Source organism: Monodon monoceros, unplaced genomic scaffold (genome assembly GCF_005190385.1).
Source record: "Monodon monoceros isolate NGI ecotype Baffin Bay Population unplaced genomic scaffold, NGI_Narwhal_1 Super_Scaffold_18, whole genome shotgun sequence".
NCBI classification, from domain to species: Eukaryota; Metazoa; Chordata; class Mammalia; order Artiodactyla; family Monodontidae; genus Monodon; species Monodon monoceros.
The window spans coordinates 140,143,117-140,169,604 of record NW_021703774.1 but is presented as its reverse complement, the minus strand read 5'-3'; the positions used below and the strand labels follow the sequence as shown (position 1 = coordinate 140,169,604).

At 33.8% G+C, this 26,488-nt stretch overlaps 1 protein-coding gene across 1 annotated transcript in view; it reads right to left on the bottom strand.

Annotated features, from left to right (window-relative positions):
* The window catches only part of AGBL4 (ATP/GTP binding protein like 4), a 1,273,876-nt gene that overhangs the window by 1,090,124 nt on the left and 157,264 nt on the right, over positions 1-26,488 (bottom strand). The gene's annotated exons all lie outside the window — the stretch shown is intronic.

Genomic DNA, 26,488 nt, shown 5'->3' with positions numbered 1-26,488 from the left:
TTTCCCTTTTTCTCTTTTTGTGAGTGTGTATGTATATGCTTCTGTGTGTCATTTTGTCTGTATAGCTTTGCTTTTGCCATTTGACCTGGGTTCTGTCAGTCCATTTATTTTTTCTTTGTTTTGTTTTTTAGTAAAGTTTTTAGTGCTTGTTATCATTGGTGGATTTGTTTTTGGTTTGGTTACTCTCTTCTTTCTTTTTATATTTTATTTTATTACTTTAAAAAATTTTTTAATAATTATTTTTATTTTAATAACTTTATTTTATTTTTTCTTCTTCTTTCTTTCTTCCTTTCTTTTTTTTCCTCCCATTTTATTCTGAGCTGTGTGCACAACAGGCTATTAGAACTCCAGCCAGGCAGCAGGGCTGTGCCTCTGAGGTGGGAGAGCCCAGTTCAGGACATTGGTCCACAAGAGACCTCCCAGCTCCACATAATAACAAACGGCAAAAATCTCCCAGAGATCTCCATCTCAACGCCAAGACCCAGCTCCACTCAATGACCAGAAAGCTACAGTGCTGGACACACTATGCCAAAAAACTAGCAAGACAGGAACACACCCCACCCATTAGCAGAGAGGCTACCTAAAATCATAATAAGGCCACAGACACCCCAAAACACACAACCAGACGTGGACGTGCCAACGAGAAATACAAGATCCAGCCTCATCCACCAGAACACAGGAACTAGTCCCCTACACCAGGAAGCCAACACAACCCACTGAAACAACGTTAGCCACTGGGGGCAGACACCAAAAAGAACAGGAACTACAAATGTGCAACCTGGGAAAAGGAGACCCCAAACACAGTAAGATAAGCAAAATGAGAAGACAGAGAAACACACAGTAGATGAAGGAGCAAGGCAAAAACCACCAGACCTAACAAATGAAGAGGAAATAGGCAGTCTACCTGAAAAAGAATTCAGAATAATGATAGTAAATATGATCCAAAATCTTGGAAATACAAAGGAGAAAATACAAGAAACATTTAACAAGGAGCTAGAAGGACTAAAGAGCAAACAATCAGGGATGAACACCACAATAAATGAAATTAAAAATTCTCTAGGAGGGATCAATAGGAGAATAACTGAGGCAGAAGAACGGATAAGTGACCTGGAAGATAAAATAGTGGAAATAACTACTGCAGAGCAGAATAAAGAAAAATGAATGAATAGAATTGAGGACAGTCTCAGAGACCTCTGGAACAACATTTAATGCATCAACATTCAAATTATAGGGGTCCAAGAAGAAGAAGAGAAAAAGGAAGGGACTGAGAAAATATTTGAAGAGATTATAGTTGAAAACTTCCCTAATATGGGAAAGGAAATACTTAATGAAGTCCAGGATGCACAGAGAGTCCCATACAGGATAAATCCAAGGAGAAGCACGCCAAGACACATATTAATCAAACTATCAAAAATTAAATACAAAGAAAAAATATTAAAAGCAGCAAGGGAAAAACAACAAATAACACACAAGGGAATCCACATTAGGTTAAGAGCTGATCTTTCAGCAGAAACTCTGCAAGCCACACGGAAGTGGCAGGACATATTTAAAGTGATGAAGGGGAAACACCTACAATGAAGATTACTCTAGCCAGCAAGGATCTCATTCAGATTTCACAGAGAAATTAAAAACTTTACAGACAAGCAAAAGCTAAGCGAATCAACACCACAAAACCAGCTTTACAACAAATGCTAAAGGAACTTCTCTGGAATGAAACACAAGAGAAGGAAAAGACCTACAATAACAAACCCAAAACAAATAAGAAAATTGTAACAGGAACATACATATTGATAAATCCCTTAAATGTAAATGGACTAAATGCTCCAACCAAAACAGATAGACTGGCTGAATGGATACAAAAACAGCACCCATATATATGCGGTCTACAATAGACCCACTTCAGACCTAGGGACACATACAGACTGAAAGTGAGGGGATGCAAAAAGATATTCCATGTAAATGGAAATCGTAAGAAAGCTGGAGTAGCAATTCTCATATCAGACAAAAGAGACTTCAAAATAAAGACTATTACAAGAGACAAAGAAGGACACTACATAATGATCAAGGGATCAATCCAAGAAGAACATATGACAATTGTAAATATTTATGCACCCACCATTGGAGCACCTCAATATACAGAGCAAATACTAATAGGCATAAAGGGGGAAATCGACAGTAACACAGTCATAGGAGGGGACTTTAATGCCCCACATTCACCAAAGGACAGATCATCCAAAATGAAAATAAATAAGGAAACACAAGCTTTAAATGATACATTGAACAACATGGACTTAAAAATTGATATTTATAGGACATTCCAAATTGATATTTGTAGGACATTCCATCCAAAAACAAAAGAATACACTTTCTTCTCAAGTGCTGATGGAACATTCTCCAGGATAGATCATATCTTGAGTCACAAAACAAGCCTTAGTAAATTTAAGAAAATTGAAATCATATCAAGTATCTTTTCCGACCACAATGTAATGAGACCAGATATCAATTACAGGAAAAAATCTGTAAAAAATACAACACATGGAGGCTAAACAATACATTACTTACTAAATAAGAGATCAGTGAAGAAATCAAAGAAGAAATCAAAAAATACGTAGAAACAAATGACAATGAAAACACGATGATCCAAAACCTATGGAATGCAGCAACAGCAGTTCTAAGAGGGAAGTTTACAGAAGTACAATCCTAGCTCAAGAAACATCTCAAATATACAACCTAAACTTACACCTAAATCAAGTAGAGACAGAAGAAAAAAAAACCCCAAATTTAGCAGAAGGAAAGAAATCATGAAGATCAGATCAGAAGTAAATGAAAAAGAAATGAAGGAAACGATAGCTAAGATCAATAAAACTAGAACCTGGTTCATTGAGAAGATAAACAAAATTGATAAGACATTAGCCAGACTCACCAAAAACTAAAGGGAAAAGACTCAAATCATTAGAATTAGAAATGGTAAAGGAGAAGTAAAAATTGACACTGAAGAAAAGAAAGGATCATGAGACATTACCACAAGCAACTATATGCCAATAAAATGGACAACCTGCAAGAAATGGACAAATTCTTATAAACGCACAACCTTCTGAGACTGAACCAGGAAGAAATAGAAAACATGAACAGACCAATCACAAGCACTGAAATTGAAACTGTGATTAAAAATCTTCCAACGAACAAAAGCCCAGGACCAGATGGCTTCACAGGCGAATTCTATCAAACATTTAGAGAAGACCTAACACCTATCCTTCTCAAACTCGTCCAAAATATAGCAGAGGGAGGAACACTCCCAAACTCATTCTACAAGGCCATCATAACCCTGATACCAAAACCAGACAAAGATGTCACAAAGAAAGAAAACTACAGGCCAATACACTGATGAACATAGATGCAAAAATCCTCAACAAAATACTAGCAAACAGAATCCAACAGCACACTAAAAGGATCATACACCACAATCAAGTGGGGTTTATCCCAGGAATGCAAGGATTCTTCAGTATATACAAATCAATCAACGTGATACACCATATTAACAATTTGAAGGAGAAAAACCATATGATCATCTCAATAGATGCAGAAAAAGCTTTCAACAAAATTCACCACCGATTTATGATAAAAAACCCTCCAGAAAGTAGGCATAGAGGGAACTTACCTCAACATAATAAAAGCCATATATGAGAAACCCACAGCCAGCATCGTCCTCAATGGTGAAAAACTGAAACCATTTCCACTAAGACCAGGAAGAAGACAAGGTTGCCCACTCTCACCACTCTTATTCAACATAGTTTTGGAAGTCTTAGCCACAGCAATCAGAGAAGAAAAAGAAATAAAAGGAATACAAATTGGAAAAGAAGTAAAGATGTCAAGCTTGCAGATATCATGATACTATACATAGAGAATCCTAAAGATGCTACCAAAAAACTACTAGTACTAATCAATGAATTTGGTAAAGTATAAGGATACAAAATTAATGCACAGAAATCTCTGGCATTCCTATACACTAATGATGAAAAATATGAAAGTGAAATTAAGAAAACACTCCCATTTACCATTGCAAAAAAAATAATAAAATATCTAGGAATAACCTACCTAAGGGGACAAAAGACCTCTTTGCAGAAAATTATAAGACACTGATGAAAGAAATTAAAGATGATACAAACAGATGGAGAGATATACCATTTTCTTGGATTGGAAGAATCAACAGTGTGAAAATGACTATACTACCCAAAGCGATCTACAGATTCAATGCAATCCCTATCAAACTACCAATGGCATTTTTCACAGGAGTAGAACAAAACACTTCACAATTTGTAAGGAAACACAAGACCCCGAATAGCCAAAGCAATCTTGAGAACAAAAAACGGAGCTGGAGGAATCAGGCTCCCTGACTTCGGACTATACTACAAAGTTACAGTAATCAAGACAGTATGGTACTGGCAAAAATACAGAAATATAGATCAATGGAACAGGATAGAAAGCCCAGAGATAAACCCACACACATATGGTCACCTTATCTTTGATAAAGGAGGCAAGAATATACAGTGGAGAAAAGACAGCTTCTTCAACAAATGGTGCTGGGAAAATAGGAAAGTTACATGTAGAAGAATGAAATTAGAACACTCCCTAACACCATACACAAAAATAAACTCAAAATGGATTAAAGACCTAAATGTAAGGCCAGAAACTATCAAACACTTAGAGGAAAACATAGGCAGAACACTCTATGACATAAATTACAGCAAGATCCTTTTTGACCCAGCTCCTAGAGAAATGGAAATAAAAAAATAAACAAATGGGACCTAATGCAACTTAAAAGCTTTTGCACAGCAAACGAAAACATAAACAAGATGAAAAGACAACCCTCAGAATTGGAGAAAATATTTGCAAATGAAGAAACTGACAAAGGATTAATCTCCAAAATTTACAAGCAGCTCATGCAGCTCAATATCAAAAACCAAACAACCCAATCCAAAAATGGCCAGAAGAAGTAAATAGACATTTCTTCAAAGAAGATATACAGATTGCCAAGAAACATACGAAAGAATGCTTAACATCATTAATCATTAGAGAAATGAAAATCAAAACTACAATGAGATATCATCTCACACCAGTCAGAATGGCCATCATCAAAAAATCTACAAACAATAAATGCTGGAGAGGGTGTGGAGAAAAGGGAACCCTCTTGCACTGTTGGTGGGAATGTAAATTGATACAGCCACTATGGAGAACAGTATGGAGGTTCCTTAAAAATCTAAAAATAGAATTACCATATGACACAGCAATACCACTACTGGGCATATAACCTGAGAAAACCATAATTCAAAAAGAGTCATGTACCACAATGTTCATTGCAGCTCTGTTTACAATAGCCAGGACATGGAAACAACCTAAGTGCCCATCGACAGATGAATGGATAAATAAGATCTATTATATACAATGGAATATTTCTCAGCCATAAAAAGAAATGAGATTGAGTTATTTGTAGTGAGGTGGATGGACCTAGAGTCTGTCATACAGAGTGAAGTAAGTCAGAAAGAGAAAAACAAATACCATATGCCAACACATATATATGGAATCTAAAAAACAAACCAAAAATGGTCATGAAAAATGTAGGGGCAAGACGGGAATAAAGACACAGACCTACTAGAGAATGGACTTGAGGATACAGGCAGGGGACGGGTAAACTGGCACAAAGTGAGAGAGTCCCATGGACATATATACACTACCAAATGTAAAATAGATGGCTAGTGGGAAGCATCCACATAGCACAGGGAGATCAGCTGGGTGCTCTGTGATCACCTAGAGGGGTGGGATAGGGAGGGTGAGAGGGAGGGAGACGCAAGAGGGAAGAGATAATGGGATATATGTATATGTATAACTGATTCACTTTGTTGCAAAGCAGAAACTAACACCCCATTGTAAAGCAATTATGCTCCAATAAAGACGTTTAAAAAAACAATTACCAGGCATACAAAGAAGTAGGAAAATATGACCCACAATACGGAGAAAAATCAATTGATCAAAATTGATTCAGAAATGATACAAATTATAAAATTAATGCATAAGAATATTAAAACAACTGTGTTCCATATATTCAAGAAGCCAGATGAAGGATTGTGCATTCTAAGATGTGATATGGAAGATTTAAAAAATAAATAACTAAATAAGACTACTAGAAATGAAAACTATAATGTCTGAGATAAAAAATACATTAGATGTGATTGAAGCAAATTATACAATGCAGTTAGAAAGATTGGTGATCTTAAAGAATTAACAAGAGAAATCATTCAAGTTACATAGAGAAGTAAAGATTGAATAAAAAAAGAATAGAATATCAGTGAACTATGGAACAACTCCAAGTGAGCTAATATACAGGTAAATAGATTCCATAAATGACATGGAAAGGGGACAGAAGAAATATTTAAAGAAATAATGGTTGAAAATTATATAGATTTGATAAAACAATAAATTCACAAATATAGAACTTCAACAAACTCCAACTACAAGAAACATGAAAAAACTACATCAAAATATATCATAATCAAATTGTTTAAAAACAATGATGAAAGAAAAACCTTAAAAGTCATCAAAGGAAAAAAAGACATATAATGTACATAACAACAAATATAAGAAAGGAAGCAAACTGCTTGTTGAAAGCAAGGTAAGCCAAAAGCAAATGGAGTAATGTCTTTAAAATACTAAAAGAAAAAAAAATTATTTTCAACCTAGAATTTTATACTGAGCAAAAATATCTTTCTAAGATGTCCTTCTAAAAGACTTCATCAGGCACATAGATGCTGAAATAGTTCAGCACCAACAGACCCAAACTATACAAAACAAGAAAATAGGTTCTTCAGAAACAGAGAAAATTATAACAGATAAAAATTTGGGTCTACCACACTAATAACAGAACGACTACAATGCACCAGACACGTGTATACATAATTGCTAATCCTCTTAGCCACTTTTCAATACAGGCTGCATGTTTTCCATTTTAAAAAGGAAACATACAGAGTGAAGTATGTCAGAAAAAGAAAAACAAATATCATATATTAACACATATATGTGGAACCTAGAAAAATGGTCCCAATGAACTGGTTTGCAGGGCAGAAATAGAGACACAGATGTAGAGAACAAATGTATGGACACCAAGGGGGGAAAGTGGCTGGGGGGGAGTGGTGGTTCTGGGATGAACTGGGAGATTGGGATTGACATATATACACTAATATGTATAAAATAGATAACTAATAAGAACTGCTGTGTAAAATAAATAAATAAAATAAAATTTTAAAAAAGTTTGGTCTAAACAAAAGGATAAGAATTGTAAATATATAGGTAAATATAAAAGCCATTTTTCTTATTAAATTTATTTAGAAGATTATTGGCTGATTAAAGCAAAACTCATAACAAAACTCACTCAAAAGCTGGGGCAAAGGGGGGAAATGAAAGCATACTAATATAAGGTTCTTAAAATATTAATTAAATGATATACTGCTTGAAGACAGACTGTGAAAAACAGAAGATGTATATTATAAAGCCTAAAGCAACCACTAATAATACAAGAGTTATAGCTAATAATTCAATAAAGGAGATAAAATGGAATCAGGTAAAATATTCAATTTACCAAAAATCACAAAAAAGTGGCAAAATTGAGCACAGAATAGAAAGAGAAAACATAATCAAGAAACAAACAACAAAAGTGTAAATTTTAACACAAGTACATCAACAATTGCATTGAATTCAAATATCTAAACACTCCGATTAAAAGGCAAAATTCATCAAACTGGCTTTAAAAGCAAGATTAAACTATATGCTGCTTACCAGAATCTCAATTTGAATAACACAGGAGGTTAAAGTAAAACGATGGGCACAAGATATACAATTCTAACATTAACCCAGAAAAGCAGAAGCAGATATATCAGTATCAGATAAAGTAGATTTTAAAGGAAAGAACATCACAAGAGATACAGAGGTTTATTTCATATTGATGAAGAGTTCAGTTGATCAAAAAGACCTGAAAATAATAAAGGCTTATGTACAAAATGGAGTTATAAAATACCTCCTGCCATGAAACTAATAAGAACTTGTACAAGAAATAGAAAAGTCCACAATAATAATCATATATTTCAACACACATCTCAAAACTATTGATAGAATAACTAGGTAGAAAATCAGTAAATACAGCAGACTTGAACAACACTATCAACCAGCTTGACCTAATTGACATTTATAGGACACTGTTTCTAACAATAGCAGAATTCACCTTCTTTTAGTTTTTAGTTTTGGGGGTTTTTTGTTTTATTTTTTTTGATGTGGACCATTTTAAAATTCTTCATTGAATTTGTTACAATATTGCTTCTGTTTTATGTTTTGTTTTTTTGGCCCCAAGGCATGTGGGATCTTCGCTCCCCACCCAGGGATCAAGCCCGCACCCCCTGCATTGGAAGGCAAAGTCTTAACCACTGGACCACAAGGGAAGTCCCCCACGTTCTTTTAAAGGGAACGTTTACCAAGGGAAACCATATACTGGGTCATAAAGCAAGTCTCAAAAAACTTCAAAGCAATGAAATAAAAGAGCATGTTCTCTGATAATAATGGAATTAAATTAGAAATCACTAACAGAAAGATACATGGAAAATGCCCAAATATTGTGAATCTAAATAACACATTTCTAAAAAGTACAAGAGTCAAAGTAGAATTCACAAGTGAAATTAGAAAGCATTTTGAACTGAACAAAAATTAAAAGATGACATGTCAGAATCTATAGCACTAATTTTTTTTGTAAATTCACATTTTATTTTACAGGTGCTCCTATGGTAGATTTTACATTTTAATAAAACTGTAAGTAAAAGCAAAAGACAGAAAATACAATACTTCAAAATAAAGCACAAATTTATATTATCACTTGAAAAAAAGAATTATTATGACAAATGCTGTGGATAACTGATTATTTTATTAATCACATACAATCTTACAGTGCATTATAATCAGATATTCTAAAATAATGTCTACTGAAGTTTTATAAAAGGTAATAGAGAAAATAACTTGACTTTTTTATAGCACAAAATACTTATTTTAGGAACAAAATAAGGTCCCAAGTCAATAATCTCAGCTTATATCACAAGAAGTAGAAAAAGAAGAGAACATTAAAGACAAAATAAACAGAAGAAAGGATCAAAGAGGATCAGAGATGAATAAATGAAATAGATAACAGAAAAAGCAATAGGGAAAACCAACAAATTAAAAACCTGATTCTTTGAAAAGATATATCTGGAATGACTGGGATAAAAAGAGAAAACACAAATTACCTATATCAGGTATGAGAGAAATGACAACAATACAGTCTATAAATCAAAAGGATATTATTATGAAAACTTCATGCCAATAAGTTTGACAACTTGGAAAAAATGTACAAATTTCTTTAAAAGATTACCAAAGCTCATGAAAAAGAATCTGAACAACACTATATCTATTAAAGAAACTGAAATTTTAGTTAAAACCTTCCCACAAAATGCACTCCAGTCCCATATGACTTCATTGGTGAATTCTTCCAAATATTTAAGGACTAGATGATATAAAATCTACAGAATTGCCTTTAAAGAATGGACTGACCAACAAAGCCTATGAGTGAATATTACTCTGATACCAAAACCAGAAAAAGGTATTTGAGAAACTCACATATACACAGACACACCAATACCCCTCATGAATATAAATGCAAAAATTCTTATCAATGTATCAATTCAAATCCAATGATAGGTAAAAAGAATATTAAATAATTCCCAAGTGAAAAATGCAAGGTTGGTTTGACATTAGAAAAACAATTCATGTAATTCACCATTTTAACAAATTAAAAAAGAAAAAAAAAACCATAATTACCTAAATGGACAGAAAAAACATTTGTCCTAAGCCAACATTTGTTCCTGATAAAAATTCTCAGTTAACTATGAACAGAAGGGAAATTACTCAATCTTATAAAGGACATCCACAAAAAAACCTATAACTAACATCATATTTATTAATGAAAGATTGAATGTTTTTCTCACTAAGATCAAGATCAAGGCAAGTATATCTTCTGTAATTCCTTCTATTCAACATTACAGTAGAGGTTCTAGTAAGTGAAATAAAAAAACACAAATAAATAAAAGGGAGAGAGATTGAAAGTAAAGAATAAAATAAAGTAAAAATGGCTTTATTTACAGATGACATAATTGTGTAGAAAACCCTATGTAATCTATTTTAAAAGCTACTATATTAAAAAGCTACTAGTACTAATAAGTGAGTTCAGCAAGATTGTAAGATACAAGATCAATATGCAAAATTCAAATGTATTTCTATGCACAATTAGAAACTGAAATATAAAACTCAATGCCTATTAAAATAACATCAAAAAATAAAAAAATAATTAGAAAAAAATCTGACAAATATGTGAAAGACCTGTAAACTGAAAACTGTAAAGCACTGCTTAAGTGTTTCAAAAATCTAAAGAGACCTAAATAAATGGAAAAATATATCATGTTCACCAAAGGGAAAACTTGATATTATTAAAATGTTATTTCTTTCCAAACTGATCTGTAGATTCAATGCAATCCCAAGAAGATCCTAACAAGTTTTTGTATAAAAGTAGACAAGTTGATTCTAAAATTCATATTGAAATGCATAGGGCCTACAATAGCCAAAAAAAAGGAAAAAGTTAGAGGAATTGCACTACATGATTTCAAAACATCATAAAGCAGCAATAGTCAAGAGAGTGTGGTATTTATCTTGGGATAGACAAATTACATAAATGGAAAAGAATAGAGAATCCAGAAACAGGTTCACACATACAGCTTTCAACAAAGGCACAAAGGTAACTCAATGGAGAAAGAATAGTCTTTTCATCAGATGGTGCTAAAACAATAGGACATCCATAGGCTGAAAACAAAACAAAACAAAACAAAGAAAAGCTTCTGTCGATACTTGGCACTATGTACAAAAATCAACTCAAAGTGGATCACATACCTAGATCACATACTTTTATACCTAGAAGTATAAAACTTTTAGAAAAGGCAGGAAATCTTTTTGACCTTGGGTTAGGCAAAGATTTCTTAGATATGGCACCAAAATCACAATCCATAAAAAAGAAATTAATAAACTGGATCTCATCAAAATTAAGAATGAAAAGACAAACTACAGACTGGCAGAAGGTCACACATCTTATAAAGAGCTTATTCTAGACTATATCCAGGACTTTTATCAACATCACTAATCATCAAGGAAATGCACATCAAAACCACAATGAGATATTATTGTGTTAGAAAGGCTATTATTAAAAAGACAAGAAATAACAAGTGTTAGCAAGATGTGCAGAAAAGAGAACTGTCATATACTGTTATTGGAAATGTAATTTGGTGCAGTCATTATGGAAAACAGTATGGAAGTTCCTCAAAAAATAGAACTACCATACGAATAATACCATATAGAACTACCATATGATCCAACAATTCCACTTCTGGGTTTTAACACTAACTAGAAAAGTTGTTTGCACTTCCATGTTCACTGCAGCATTATTTACAATAGGCAAGATATGGAAACAACCTACTGATGGATAAAGAAAACATTATATATATATATATATATATACACATACACACACACATATATACACACGTACAATGGAATATTATTCAGCCACAAAAAAAGAAAATGAAAATGAAATCTTGCCAGTGGCAACTACATGGATGGACCTTGAGGGCACAGGCAAAGTGAAATAAGTCAAACAGAGAAAGACAAAAACAAAATGTGGAATCTTAAAATACATATATATGTATATAAGTTTTATATATTTTATATATATATACATTCCATGTTATATATAATATAAATTTTATATTATATATATATCAATCTTATAGATACAGACAACAGAAGTGGGGCTGGGGGTGGGAGAAATAAGTGAAGGGGGTCAAAAGGTACAAACTTCCAGTTGTAAAGTAAATAAGTCATGAGGATATAATGTTCAGCACAGCGACTATAGTTAATAAAATTTTATTACATGTTCGAAAGTTGCTAAGAGAGTAAATCTTAAAACTTATCACAATAAAAAAATTCTGTAATGATGTATGGTGATGGATGTTAACCAGACTTATTGTGGTGATCATTTTGCAATATGTAAAAATATAAAATCATTATGCTACACACCTGAAATTAATATAATTTTTATGTCAATTATACATCAATTTAAAATGTAAAATGGTAAAACTACTTTAGAAAGCTCTTTGGAAGTCTTCAAAAAATTATAACTACCATTTGACACAGTCATTTACTCCTAAGCATTTACCTAAGAGAAATAAGAGAGACTTGTATAGAAATGTTCATAGCTACTTTATTTGTAATGGCCCCAAACTGGCAACAACCCAAATGTCTATCAACTGGATAAACAAATTGTGCTATATCCATGCAATGATACTACCTGACAATATTATTACTACACACAATAGTATGGATGAATCTCAAAATAGTTATGCTATGTGAGGGAAGCCACACAAAAAAATTCAGTGTATGATTCCTTTTAGATAGAAATCTACAAAATGCAAACCAATATATAGTGTTAAAATGTAGATCAGTGATTGTCTGAGGATGGAGTGATAGACATGGAGGTTCAGGAGCTTGAGGAATCTTTTGGGAATGATGAAGATGTTCATTATCTGGCTTAGTAACATGGTTTTACAGATGAATGATAGATAGATAGATGTTAGATGATAGATATCAAAACTTTACAAATTGTACACTTTAACCATGTGCAGTTTCTTATATATCAATTACACCTCTATATAACTTTGGGAAATTGAGTATCTGAGTTAGAAACATCAGCTACATAGCAGTCTTTCACTGTACCTCTTCCAATTTCCCTAAAGTATACTTTAAAAGACCAGGGAGAAGGCAAGGAGAGACATCTTTTAGCAACAATGATAAATAAGTTTGACAGCCAACATATTGACAGAATTGAGGAGAACTTTCCACTAGTTAAAGGACCTTTGCAGTAGAAAACCGAATAAGTGGCAGCCAATATGTTTTGTAACCTGAAACAGAGCAAAATTGCAGTGAGACGGGCAGAGTCACATTGTCCATCAACTTCTATTTGTTTTTGTCGTTGAAACCTGCTGTGTGTGATAATCCAAATACCAAGAAAAACATAATACATTATGTCTCAAATTCTATACAGATTCAGATACAGTCAACCCTAGAAATTACAATGACACACTGTATCCTAATTTCTAAAATTCCATAGGCATTGATGGAGATAGGAAAAGCTCTGTGTATTCTCCTTAATTTGGAAAATGAGAAAATCTGGAATTTAAGGTTCTCACATTTATCCAGAAAAGTCCATTAGATCAAAATGAAATCAATCTAAGAACTGTGCACATCAACTTCCCAACTGCAAATCTGTGTAGTAGCTTCCACACAGAAATGGACAGTGAGCAGGATCAAAGGCATAACACAAATGATGCCTCTTGACACATGCTGGGTTTGAATAAATCTCTATTTGTTACAAGTGAAATAAGTAAAAAACTGTCAACTTGTGAAAGAAAATGGCAAAAAAGGAAAAGGGAAAATCATCCAGAAAACTCTTCGGAGGATTATAACTCTGAAAATGACTTACTAAAATAAAGCATGCAGAAAATTTTAGAAAATGTACAGTACCATCAACAGAATATTAGAAGACATGGTATGGTAAAGATATCTAAGTTGTCAACCAAACTTTCATGTTTCCCTTCCATAGCATAGAGTTGTTGCTACCAAGACAGGGCTACATTTCCTAGAATTCTGCATCAAAGTCTTGTTGTGGAACTAATTCTTGCCAGTACAATCTGAGTAGATGTGATGTATGTTACGTCTCAGCTAGGCTAGGCTTGAATTTCTCTACTTTCTATTCCCCTTCCATTAGTCAAATGCAGAGGGTGCTGAGGCCCTCTATGAGATAACAAAGCTACAAAATTGAAAGCATCTGGGTCCCCGAATCAACAACATGTGGAGGATACCTGCCAACCAGGAATCTTCATTAGATTGTTACATAGTGAGAATTAGAATTCTGTTATGCTTAGCCTCAGAAATCTGAAGCTGATTTGTAACATCAATTGATGGTACCTTAATTAATACACATGGCCTCTATAAACAGAAACAAAAAGCCTCCAGAATAAAATAACCTGATGGGAAATGTTATCAGAATGAGATGAAATGGTAGAAATTTTTTTAAAAGAATTTGCTCTCAAAAGGAATGTAAGGGAAAAAGTGTAAATAATAGTATTAAAATATCCATTAGGGAGAGGGAGGGGATATGGGGATATATGTATACATATAGCTGATTCACTTTGTTAAACAGCAGAAACTAACACAACATTGTAAAGCAATTATACTCCAATAAAGATGTTAAAAAATATATCCATTGGAGATAGTAAAGAGACAGAGAGAGAAGTATTGATATCATAATATTGCTTAAATATAATCAAGGCATTAGAGATAAAAATCTAGAGTAGTCTTCCTGATGCAGAAGAAAGGGGGAAAAACTAAACAACAGTTGAAAGCAATAAGAGAACATATGATATTGAGGACAGAAAAAAGAACAGGAATTATAAGTCATTACAAGAAAAAAGTGAAAAAGATCAGAATCACTCAAACAAAAGTTATAGTAAAGACATAACTGAAGAAAACATCCAGAGCAGAAAAAAAGCCCAAGCATGCAAATTACTTCTGATAGAATTAATGGAATAAGACCTAAATAGAGACATATTCTGGCAACAATTTTGAATTACAGTGATGAAGGAAAAAAACTTTTAAGCACGTAGGGGAGAGAAAACAATAGGTTATTTACAAAGGAATAAATCTGATGGCAGTTCTGTGTTTCTCCTATTTAAGATGAAATGACAGAAGACAATGGAGCAACAAATAATGAGTATTGTCAGAAAAAGCGTGTATATCAAAAAATCATCCCCATTTTCTTCTCTATACTGCTATATTTTTAACTATAATAATTATAGCATAAGTGTATGTTCTTCAAGACAACATATACATAACATTTTCCATTTAGTCTTATAAAGCTAGTACATATTTTCACAAAATATTTTTCATTTGTTAATAATTCTCTAATTACAGAAGTATTAGATATCAAGATATTTCTTTACCTGGTTGATATTTCAAGAATATAGCTAATCTACTATTACTAATAATAAAGTATTAGCAAAATGCAGAATGCCAATGTTAATTTCTGATTAACTCAAGTAAAGGGAATATGTTGATGACAAAAACCTGACAGTGCATAATAACACTTTTCTTCAGAAAAATATTAACAATATTTAGTTAACAATATTAGCAATGAATGTATATGAACTAGATCTTCACTGAAAACGATGCCAATACAATGCAAAGCAAACAGCATTCAGTTGGAATACTTGGGGAAATTAAGGATTTCAAAAACAAATTTATGGCACTAGGTGTTGAATGCTAAGTCTAATGAAAATGTATATTCAGAAGCATCTCCTTCATGCCAAGATAAATACTTTGGTGAACTGATGATATAAAACTTTTGTAAGGTAGGAGAAGTAATTTGTAAATGTTAGTACTTATGTTATTTTGAAGAATTCTAAATAAATATTTATATATTTTTAGAAATCATACAATTTATTGTTTAAAATGTTTTGTCTATTTCCAAAGAGACTATCAGAAAAACTTTAACCATATTATCCTGTTCGAGATTTTTCTATCAGAAGTTACCACATATAACCCTAATCCAACCCAATGGTTACTCTTCTTCCTTATAGTATGCTACAGCTCCAACAATACTAATAGAATTTGGTTTTGGTTTTATTTTACACCAGACTTTTTTTTTTTTTCTCAGTGGGTGCATCTTTACCCTCCAACCAGCAGGCATCATATTTGCACTCTCCCTCTGCCTTGCTAAAGCTGGTGGGTGCCATCTTTTTTTTTTCCCCTCAGAGAGTGATATCTTCATGCTCTCCCTCTGCCACACTCCACAGCACCAGTGTTTCCCAGAAGGGAGCTTTTACACATATCTGGCATCCCGGTTTTATGTCTGGAGCTCTGGTTTTGTGGCTGCAACCCAGTAGACACTCCTTGATTGCTTGGCTCTGGAGGCTAGGGAGGCTTGCATTCCTGGGTCCCATGTGACTAAAGACAGTTCTTGGCAGACTACCACGCCCCAGGGCACTGCAAAGATAGATGACAGAAACATCCTCAGTCTTTTTGAGAAAAAGGCCTATTTGCTTGTCCTGGAGCTTCAGCCTGAGGGCCAGGCTTTAGGTTTGGCAGATATCTAGAGGTCTACAAAGGATCTTTCAGGGAACAAAACAAGGCTTCATCTGGAGCCCCAATTTTTGTGACAGTTGCCCAGCAGACACATCCAGATCCAGGAAACTCAGAGAGTTCCAAATAAGATGAACCAAGAGACCCACACCAAGACATATTGTAATCAAAATGCCAAAAGTTTAAGACAGAGATAACCTTAAAAGCAGCAAGAGAAAAAATAACTTGTTACATACAAGGGAAATTCCATAAGGCTATCAGGAGATTTTCAGCAGAAACTTGCAGGCCAGAGGGAGTGGCACGATATACTCAAAGTGCTGAAATTAAAAAGAATTTCCAACTAACCACAAATACTCCACCTGGCAAAGTTATCATTTAGAACTGAAGGAGAGATAAAGAGCTTTCCAGACAAGCAAAAGCTAAGGGCGTTCATCACCACCAAACCGGCCTTACAAGAAATGTTAAAGGGATTTCTTTAAGTCGAGAAGAAAGAGTGCTAATTAGTAACAAAAAAGTATAAAGTATAAATCCCACTGGTAATGGTAAATATATATTAAAGGTAGTGGACTAATTAAAGCTAGTATGAAGGTTAAAAGACAACAGAAGTAAAAATAACTATAACTACAAAAATTAGTTGTGGAATACACAAGATAAAAAGATGTAAAATGTGACATCAAAAACATAAAACATGTAGTGGGGGAGTAAAAATGTAGGGCTTTAGAATGTGTTCAGACTTAAGTTGGTAAGAATTTAAAATAGACTGATATAAATATAGGTTCTTACGTGTAAGCCTCACGTAGCAAAAACCAATAGTAATATGATCCACAAAAGAAATGAGAAATAAACGTAATAAAATTTGAATGCAATAAACCAAGACTCAAGCTTAAACCTGAGATTCAAATTGCCTGATTTTTTCTCAGTTCCAACATCTAATGTGGAGAAGACAGCACTGGGTTCTCTTCTCCAAATTCCACAAATTATATAATGCTAGGCAACTTATTGCTCCTCTTTGAGCCTCAGTTCCTCCATCTGTTAAGTAGAAATAATGCTACTTTTATAGTGTTTGTGAGGATTTATACTATCCTAAGCCCTGGGTTCTTGAACTCTGCCACTAATATGCATCTAGTATAATGCTTGGCATACGGTAAACACTTAATAAATTTACTGATATCATTATAATCAATAATATAAATATTGTAACTGCAAAGATCCTCTATTCTGAATTTTCCTAAAAAGAGGCTAAGGAAATCTGTTTCTATGTAAAATAGATCTCAATTAATCTACCAAACCATGAATTTGGTTTACAACTCTAATTTTTATTATAGGGTTTCTAAAAGGGACGCTCTCCATATAATGTACAATAATTCTTTAAGTAAAATAATTTTCATAATGACAATAAAAACTCAGTGTTAGTTTAAAAACAAATTAAATCAGCACATCCATCAAGTAGATTTTCCTAAAGTCAGGTGTCTGCAGAATTCAATAAAATGGTCTTCTCATTCATCTATGTCTTAATTTTTTTTCTTAAAAACAAGTAGCTCCTTTAGAGCAGAGACTCTAGTGTGTATAACCCTGTGTACTTCATGCCTAGAAGACACCCAGCACATAGGAGGCATTCTACAGATGTAAACTGAATTAATGAACTGAAGGTTTACTTTAAATGGTTTACATAAATGTTCTATATTATTACATGACTAATTTTATAATATTAAAATAATGTGCAAAAAATAAGTTATCATTTTAATTATTATCATAATTAAATAATTTATAATCATTTATAAATTATTTATTGAGTACTTACTGTGTATTAGTCACTATGTTAATCATTCTCATGTATTATCCCATTTAAAACTCACAATAACCCTGTGAAATAGATACTATTACTATCCTCATTTTCTAGATGAAGAGCTGGAGTTACCAAGAGGCTGAATATTTAATTGTCCCAGTTATCAGACCAATTATTTAATTTGCCCAAGGGCACACAAATGAGTCAAAATTTGAACTCAAGAAGTTTCATTCAGAAGCCTGTAGGAGCTTACTATAGATGCCTCAAAAACTCAGTTTGGATATAGTAGAAAGCACCCTATACTTAGAATAAGAAGCCCTGAGTTCTTGAACTCTGCCACTAATATGCTTTGTCAAAATATGCAAGGCTCTCTAAACTTCAGCTGCCTCATTTGTAAGATGGGAATAAAGATATTTATTTCATAACTATCAAAATAAGAAAGTAGTTCTGAAAAACAAATAATACAATTCATGTGAAAACACTTTACAAATTGTATATTCAGATATTGCTATGGAAGCTTTCTATTCTCCTCAGCATATGTAGATTTATCCTTAAAATACATGACAATAAAGATAGGAAAAATATAAGCACAAATATTATAAGGGCGTAACAGTATGGAATATAATTTTGCAGGCCTAGTGGAAAAAAATTACCATTCAGGAAAGGTTAAAAAATTAACTTTTAAATCGTACAAGACTTCAGAAAGTTTTACAGAGTTTCTCCACTTAACATAAACAGAAAACAATCCCATTTCAATTCAGTGATACCAAATTAAACTTTAAATAAAAGTAAAAATGCCTTAAATTTGTATGCATATAAGCCCTTTCAAATCCATTAGTTCATTACTGTAACTCTGCAAGACAGATTATTAATATTAGTGAGATTAAATAAAAGGAGAGGAGTGAAGAAAAAAGAGCAAAAATGTGGAAGACCAAAAGACGTGGGTTTTCGTCCTGCTCTGCCTTTTACTCTCTATGTGACCTTGAGCAAGTTACTTAACCTTCCTGAACATCAGTTTCCTTATTTGTTAAATGGGGATACAGTTAGTAATTAATGTGCTGTGAAGATGCAATGACATAATTTATATTGGGCACAATGTAGATCAAAGCCCATTTTAGATATTCAATAAATGGTAGTGATTCTTGCCATCATTAGTTTATACAGCTGAGTAAAATGAAGCCCCAAGTAGTTATAATTTGCTCAAGGTCACACCATTAGCATATAAAATAAATGATACTGGAATTTATATCCTTTAACTCATACCAGACTTTATTTTATTTCATCAAAAATTATGTAACTTTGTATTCTTTAACAGAGAGAACTATAAAATACTCATTCCCACCTAAGAAATGATTTGATTTTAGCTCCTATAAGAGAGCACAGGCTATTATTTACTGAAAGGTATTACAAACAAGTTCATTTTATTTTATTTTTAATTTTTAAAAATTTTTTATTGAAGTAGAGTTGATTTACAATGCTGTGTTAGTTTCTGCTATACAGTAAAGTGAATCAGTTATACATATACACATGTCCACTCTTTTTGATTATTTTCCCATATAGGTCATTACTCTACTCAAGTTGATTTTATATTGGAATGTTCATCTCAGAATAAAACAAGCAATGTAGGTAGAAATAATTGTCAAGTCACTCTCTAGCTTGCTTATTAGTGCAGAAATAAACTGAACTCTGCTCTATATTTTTTGACATGTAATTCTTATACTAATAGGTTCATATCCATTTCTCTTTCCTTTACCTGCTAACAGGAAGAATTCTGTAATGGTGTGTCAGAAATCTACCAGTAACTGTCCACTGTTTCCCTTAAACAGAAAGCTACTGTCTGTAATCACATCAGCGGTTGTCAACAGTTTACTGTAATGAGGGACACAGCACCGAAATGGCTCTGCTATGAAAATAAGATGCTTTCACCTAAAATCCCACTCCTCTGTTGATTAGAAGCACAACCATCAGTCCCCAAGTTGCAGGAATCCAAGTCTGAACTTCAGTCTTGCCAAGATAGCAATGAAGAAATACTCTATACTGTTTCCGTAACTCCCCTAACAGGGGAGGAAGAAGGCAGTTTCTTTTGTTAGACACAGCTGGGTTTTTGTTTTTGTTTCTTTCAGATTAAGGCAAAATGGGTTTTGGACTTTAGGAAATCATATATGTGTCAAAACTCATGGCTATATTGGGATGGTTGGTGCTTTAAATCATCCATCATCTTATTATCAGAGCAGTGATGGGCTAAGTTCCCTCATTTGTACTGGAAAGTTATGATCAAGGCAATGGAGATACAAATATTAAATAAGATATTACCTCTGCTCTCAAGCAGCTCTCAGTCTAATGGAAAAGACGTATACAATGTTCTTTACAACATAGTGTTCTGAGGGGATAGGCACCGAGCTGGAAGATGAATAGAAAATGATCAAGTAAATGAAGATGGAATTCGTGAGTACATACAGAGGGAGCTATGTGAGCAAAGGCAATGGAAGAATGAAAGCCTGACATAGTCAGAGAAATAAAGCTGTTACAGTAAGGTTAAAACTAGGAAGGATCAGGTATAACTGAGAACAGAAGAGCACAGAGTGGCCAGCTCATGAAGGATCCTGCACGTTATTTTGAGGAGTTTAAGTTTTATCCTGAGGGCTGATTAGAAGCCAGTAAATGGCATGATTAAATGTGCGTTGAAAAAAGTTTTCATCTCATGGTGAAAAAAGTTCAAATGCCAATGTTTGGGCTAATCCACATGGCCAATGACCCACAACCCAAAAATGTAAAGTACAGTATTGTATTTCTATATTAACATTGGAAAGGAACCAGCTTTTTTGTTCATTTGACTGCTCTTAATAACAGTGTCCTTTAACCTATAAATGGCATCTTGCTGAATCTATGTGCTTCAGAAACTGCGATGATAGACGAGGGAAGAGAAGAGAAAACAGTGATTGACCAGTTATCTACCACGTGCCAGACACTGTATTAGGCATTCTGAATATGTTATCATTTCACCTTCTAAATGAGGTAAATCTTATTGCATCCACTTTACAGATTTGTAAACTGAGATTCAGAGAAATTAAACTGCCCACAAGTACACAGCTATTATTAAGACCTATACCCAGGGCTGTCAATCTCCAAAGCTTTTTCTCTTTTCACTATACCATTCTACCTTTCTGGAAAAAGGTGAGAGAAAGGAGTGCAAGATAAGGAAGGGGCTACACAGGCACTGTAAAATACACAAATGTATAGGTGCCAGTGCTGCTCTTATCTATAGCAGCTATTTGTATTTAAATACTGCAGAAGCAATTTCTGGCTATGGAATCGTTAAGAAGTAAGTGAAACCTCTCCATAAAATACAAGTACAAAACTAAACACAGTTGTCCAAAACAACCTCCTCAGGTCTCTGGAAGTTGAGCAAAGGCAGACAACAGAATGAGAAGAATTTATTCTCGAAAACTTTTTAGAGCTTTGTATAAGAATAACAGAAGTCTGCAGCATTTCTGCATGGGGCTACTCTCATCCCATTCCCCAGCTCCACAGATGAGAACTACAGTTTTACCAATGTGGGGAAGACTAAAAAAACCAGCAGCTTTCCTACCAGAGAGGCAGACTTGATTTGGGACACAGGGACAAAAGCCCACAGCTTTGTCAGCTAAAAGTAGTAAACTTGATAGAAAAAAAATGGGGAAAGCCTACAGCTTTGCTGGTCTGAGGTTGCACTTTCAACTGAGGCTATGATGGAACAGTTAGACATTTAAGGAAATCCTAGAAATGAAAAGGCCATAGGAGAACTGAAACAAACTTGCCACATATCCTTCCCTGGCTTACTGGGAGACTATAAGCATGGACTGGGAGATCGGGAGACCTGAGAGAAGCTAGCAAAAAGTAAAAGCCAAAGAAAACTTGAGAACTAGCTACAGTTGGGAATAAGCTCCCCAACCTTCACATTGATCCATTGGCAAGAGGGTGTAAGCCTTTAGGGCTTGAGGTATTTGAGCACGAGTGCCACACAAATTATTGGTTGACTACTTAGAAATGCAGACACCGAGGTCACTTGTAGAAAACCAAGGCTAAAATATAAAAAGAAAATGTGATACAGCTAAAACAGTCCTTAAAGTGAAACTTACAGCTTTAAATGCTTTATTAATTAACTCAATAGGTAGAATTCTTTTGTGATGCATATATATACCAAATCATCATATTGCACACTTTAAATACCCTACAATTTTGTCAATTATACCACAATAAAGCTAGGGGAAACGCTTTATTTAAAGGGGAGAAAGCTAAAATCAATAATCTAACCCACTTCAAGAAGACGGCAAAGAATAGTAAATCAAACATAAAGTCAGCAGAAAATATGAAAAAATAAATATCAGAGTGGAAATCAATAAAATATAAAGCAGGAAAACTATAGAAATCTGATGAAACCAAAATTTGACTCTTTAAAAAGATCAAGAAAGTCGATAAAAAAATAAAAAATTAAATTAAAAAAAAGAAAGTTGATAAAGCTTTAGCTAGAAACTTATCAAGAAGGAAAAAGACATATGATTCCAAATTCAGCAGTGAAAGCTAGAACAAGGCTACTGACTCCACAACGTTTAAAGATTGTAAGACAGAAAGTTCACCCCCTACTCCAGTTCATATAGTTTCACCACTCATTTCTATAGAATTTTGATGGTCTGTAACCTAGTCTTTGGATTCTGAAGTATCATCTTCCTGTAAAACAGCTCAAAAGAATTGGAGTTTTAAGTCATGCCTTAAGTATTACCTCAACTGTAATTTCTGCATCCCTTCCAAATTTAAAAATGATTTTTTTCAGAATTCAATAAACTTCAACATTTATTCAGTAAATAGTTGGAGTACCTAGTTTGCTTAGGCATTGTCTTGACTGCTGCAGAAATTATAACAAATAAAACAGCCTCAGCCTGTAAAATAAAGCTTATAGTTCAGGGGGAGAGATATAGATATAAACAAATAACCATGATCCAATGTGCTAAGACCTATAAAATGCAATGGATAAAAAAAGAAGAAATACCTAATTCTTCCTTAACAGAGGACAAAAGGTGACATCTTCAGTGGTTCTACAATAATGACTGACTGATGAGCACTTGAATGATCATCTGATAGAGAAGGAACAGAAAAGAATTTCAGGAAGAGGGACAATCCTATGCATAAGAGACATGAGTGTGCACAGCCCAAGACTATTTCCATTCACTGTTTGTAAAGTTCTAAGAGGTGGAACGTAAAGTAAGCCCACTGGTAATCTATAAGCATCCATAAAATGAGAAGCAGCTTTGCAGAAAGAAGCAGTTCTTTTTAGAATGCTGTTTAAAATCCTAGAAAAACACCAGCCTTGGAAGGTATTAAGATATCTGCTTGTCCAACTCTTTGCTTTTAGGTGGGCAAATTGAGACTAGAAAAGCAGGGATATTCAATTACCTCTACATTTATTGACCAACTCCTATATTTAAAAATATCTGCTTTAAAAGTCCTAGCATGAACCTGTCCTGATCCCCTCTCTCCCAGAATGAGTCAAATAGAAAATCTGATATTCAGCTTAACTTTCCTAACTCCCCAGCCTATGCGTGCCATTTCTCTTCTAAACAAAACTGAGGCCAGTGGAAAAGAAAAAATACACACACACACACACACACATTTTTTTTTTCAACCATCCTTAGTTTGGCATTTCTTCAGACTGATGAGACAGAAGGAGAAAACTCATTACCTGGTAGCTGCCTAACTATCTACCTATATCTACAGACTACTATTTTCCAAAAACAGAACTAAGTCACCATGATGTAGTACAATGATAGTCTTTGAGAGATAGTGAGGTGTCACTGCAAAATTTGATTAATCGCAACTTGTTACAATGAAAATATGTCAAGCAGTAACCAAACATAATGTCAAGTCACAACAAAAGTGCAGCACATGCAGTTAATATGATCTTCCTTACCCAATACTGACTTTGCTTATGACATCTATAATGAGCTTTTGACATTTGAGTGATAGCTACACCAAGATAAAAAATTAGAACACCTGGAAATTAGCTTTTCTTAAGCAATAGGCACTGTTGAAACTGGAATTTTAAATTACTGAAAATTTAAATTTAAATTTTAAATGACTCAGAGATTTTAAGTTCAGGCCTGAGGTGTGGAGGATGGAAGTCCCTATGGATCATCTAATCCTTTGCTTTTCATTGTTTTCCACCAACAGGACAGGACACTCTCATGCAGGCCATTCCTAGAAGGATGTGAATCTGGTGCACAGCTGAGATTTCAATTATAGTTAAAAGGGGGCCACATTATTGGCATCTTTCATGAGCCACTTGGCATAATCATTAAAAAAGAAATTTTAAGCTTAAATTTTAATGATTTCAGAAAACAACAGCAAGTCCACTTCATGACTCCACATCTTACCTCAAACAAGATGCCCAGAACCATCTTGGTTGCCCTACCCAGGGAAGGAGCCTGCCTATAGATTACTGTAGCAATGATTCTTAACGTTGAAACTATACCTACTGAGGTGAAAGAGTATATCAAATACTCTCCATAGGAAAGAAAAAGTGAGATTTGAAAAGCACCTTCAAGGGAGCATCCACCTTCCAGTTCAGAATCATTAATTCCTATGAACCACTTAATTTCAAAGATTAAGAAACTGAGATATGGAAGAAGGAATTGATTTGTATAAAGTTCAACTTCAAATCAGTGGCAGAGCTAGCTTCCTGACTGTGAGTTAGTTGCGAGTACTGCCAGTAATAACAAACCCTACACAACTGTAGCACTGGCTGGGTTACAAGGCATTTCTATGTTCATTATCTCATTTAATGTGTATAAAAATTCTGAAAGGTAGGCATACTAAGGACTATTATTCCTATGTTGTAGGTGAGATAGCAAAGACCCAGAGAGGTAAAATGATTTATCCAAGGTCACACGGACACTTTGGGATCAGCCGACAAGAATTCCAATATTTCTTGACCTAAAATCTATTATTGTTATCAAGCCACTTCATTAATTCATATGGACTCATTAAGTTTCCATCAAGATAGTGCTATTTTCATTCTTAAGACACCAACAGGTTTCAATCTAGGTCCCAATCTATATTCATTCACTTTTTAGAGAATGGTCCAGGAATTGCAGTACACAGTAACTTCACAAGGGCATACATAATCTAAAATTTGCTCAAGTCTATAATTTAGTCTTCAGCCTAGTCTAACTTCAACCTAGGTATTGATCTGAAATGACATCAACTGGCATTACAAAGGCTTTCAACTAGGGAAGATCATTTAGAGATCTAAGGTTATTCATAACTAACAATAATTTTACGTCTCAAAACTGTCAAAATTATTTTATCCTTTCTTTGCTGAGATTGCCAGTCAGTGTACTCATCTCCCTTCTAAAAATGGAAACATACAAATACACTGTTTGTATTGCTGCTTTGATTTTGTTCAGTTGTTTTAACTAACAACCATTAATACTACACAAATAATTTGAAATAATTAGTTTACTAATTATTAGTTTAGAAATAATAATCAAATAATTAGTTTACTAGTAAAATAACTATTGTGGTAAGCACATACTACATGTCAAGTACAGAGATGGGCATTAATATACACTATTTCATTTATGACATCCTCAGAACCATCCTATATTATGGGTATTACTACTCACATATTTCATGGATAGAGAGGCCAAATAATGTAGATATTATGATAAAGCTGAAATTTTAACTCAGAGCTGGTTAGCTATAATGCCTGCACTCTTTCCACTATATAACACTGCCTCATAATAATAATATAGCAAAACATATCTATGCCAAGAGATTAAGGAAATCATCTAAGAACGCATGATATATTGAGTGATACACCATAGTTGTTATTACTGCTGTGTCTTTTCCTATTCCATCTGCATAGGCTACCTTTTCCTCCTTTGTTTGGAAAACACATACTATTCGTCCTTTCAGACCAAGTTCAAGTGTAACACTTTAGGATGCATATCCTGGCACCTCCCAAAAGAGGACATCTCTCTCCCTTTTCTGTCAGCCTGACATAATCAAGTTGTTCTCTCTTTCTTGAAACTGACCTGAATGTCTTAAGGAGAGAAAACACATCTTTATAAATATTTATAACTTTAATGTCTATCCTAATGTTTACCTTAAGAATGGTAAACTGCAAGGACTTCAATAAATACCTGTGAAACAATAAAATTAAAAAGGGTTGCATTGTATGTCACAGAACAGGGTGGGGGTGCCATCTTCAAGCATTCACTCATTCAACAAATACGTACTGAACATCTACTATGCGACATGCACTTTGCTATACAACAATTGTTCAACAATAAATAAAACAAACAAAAGTTCCAACTTTTGTTGAACCTGCATTCTAGAGGAAAGAGAAAGTAAAATAAACAC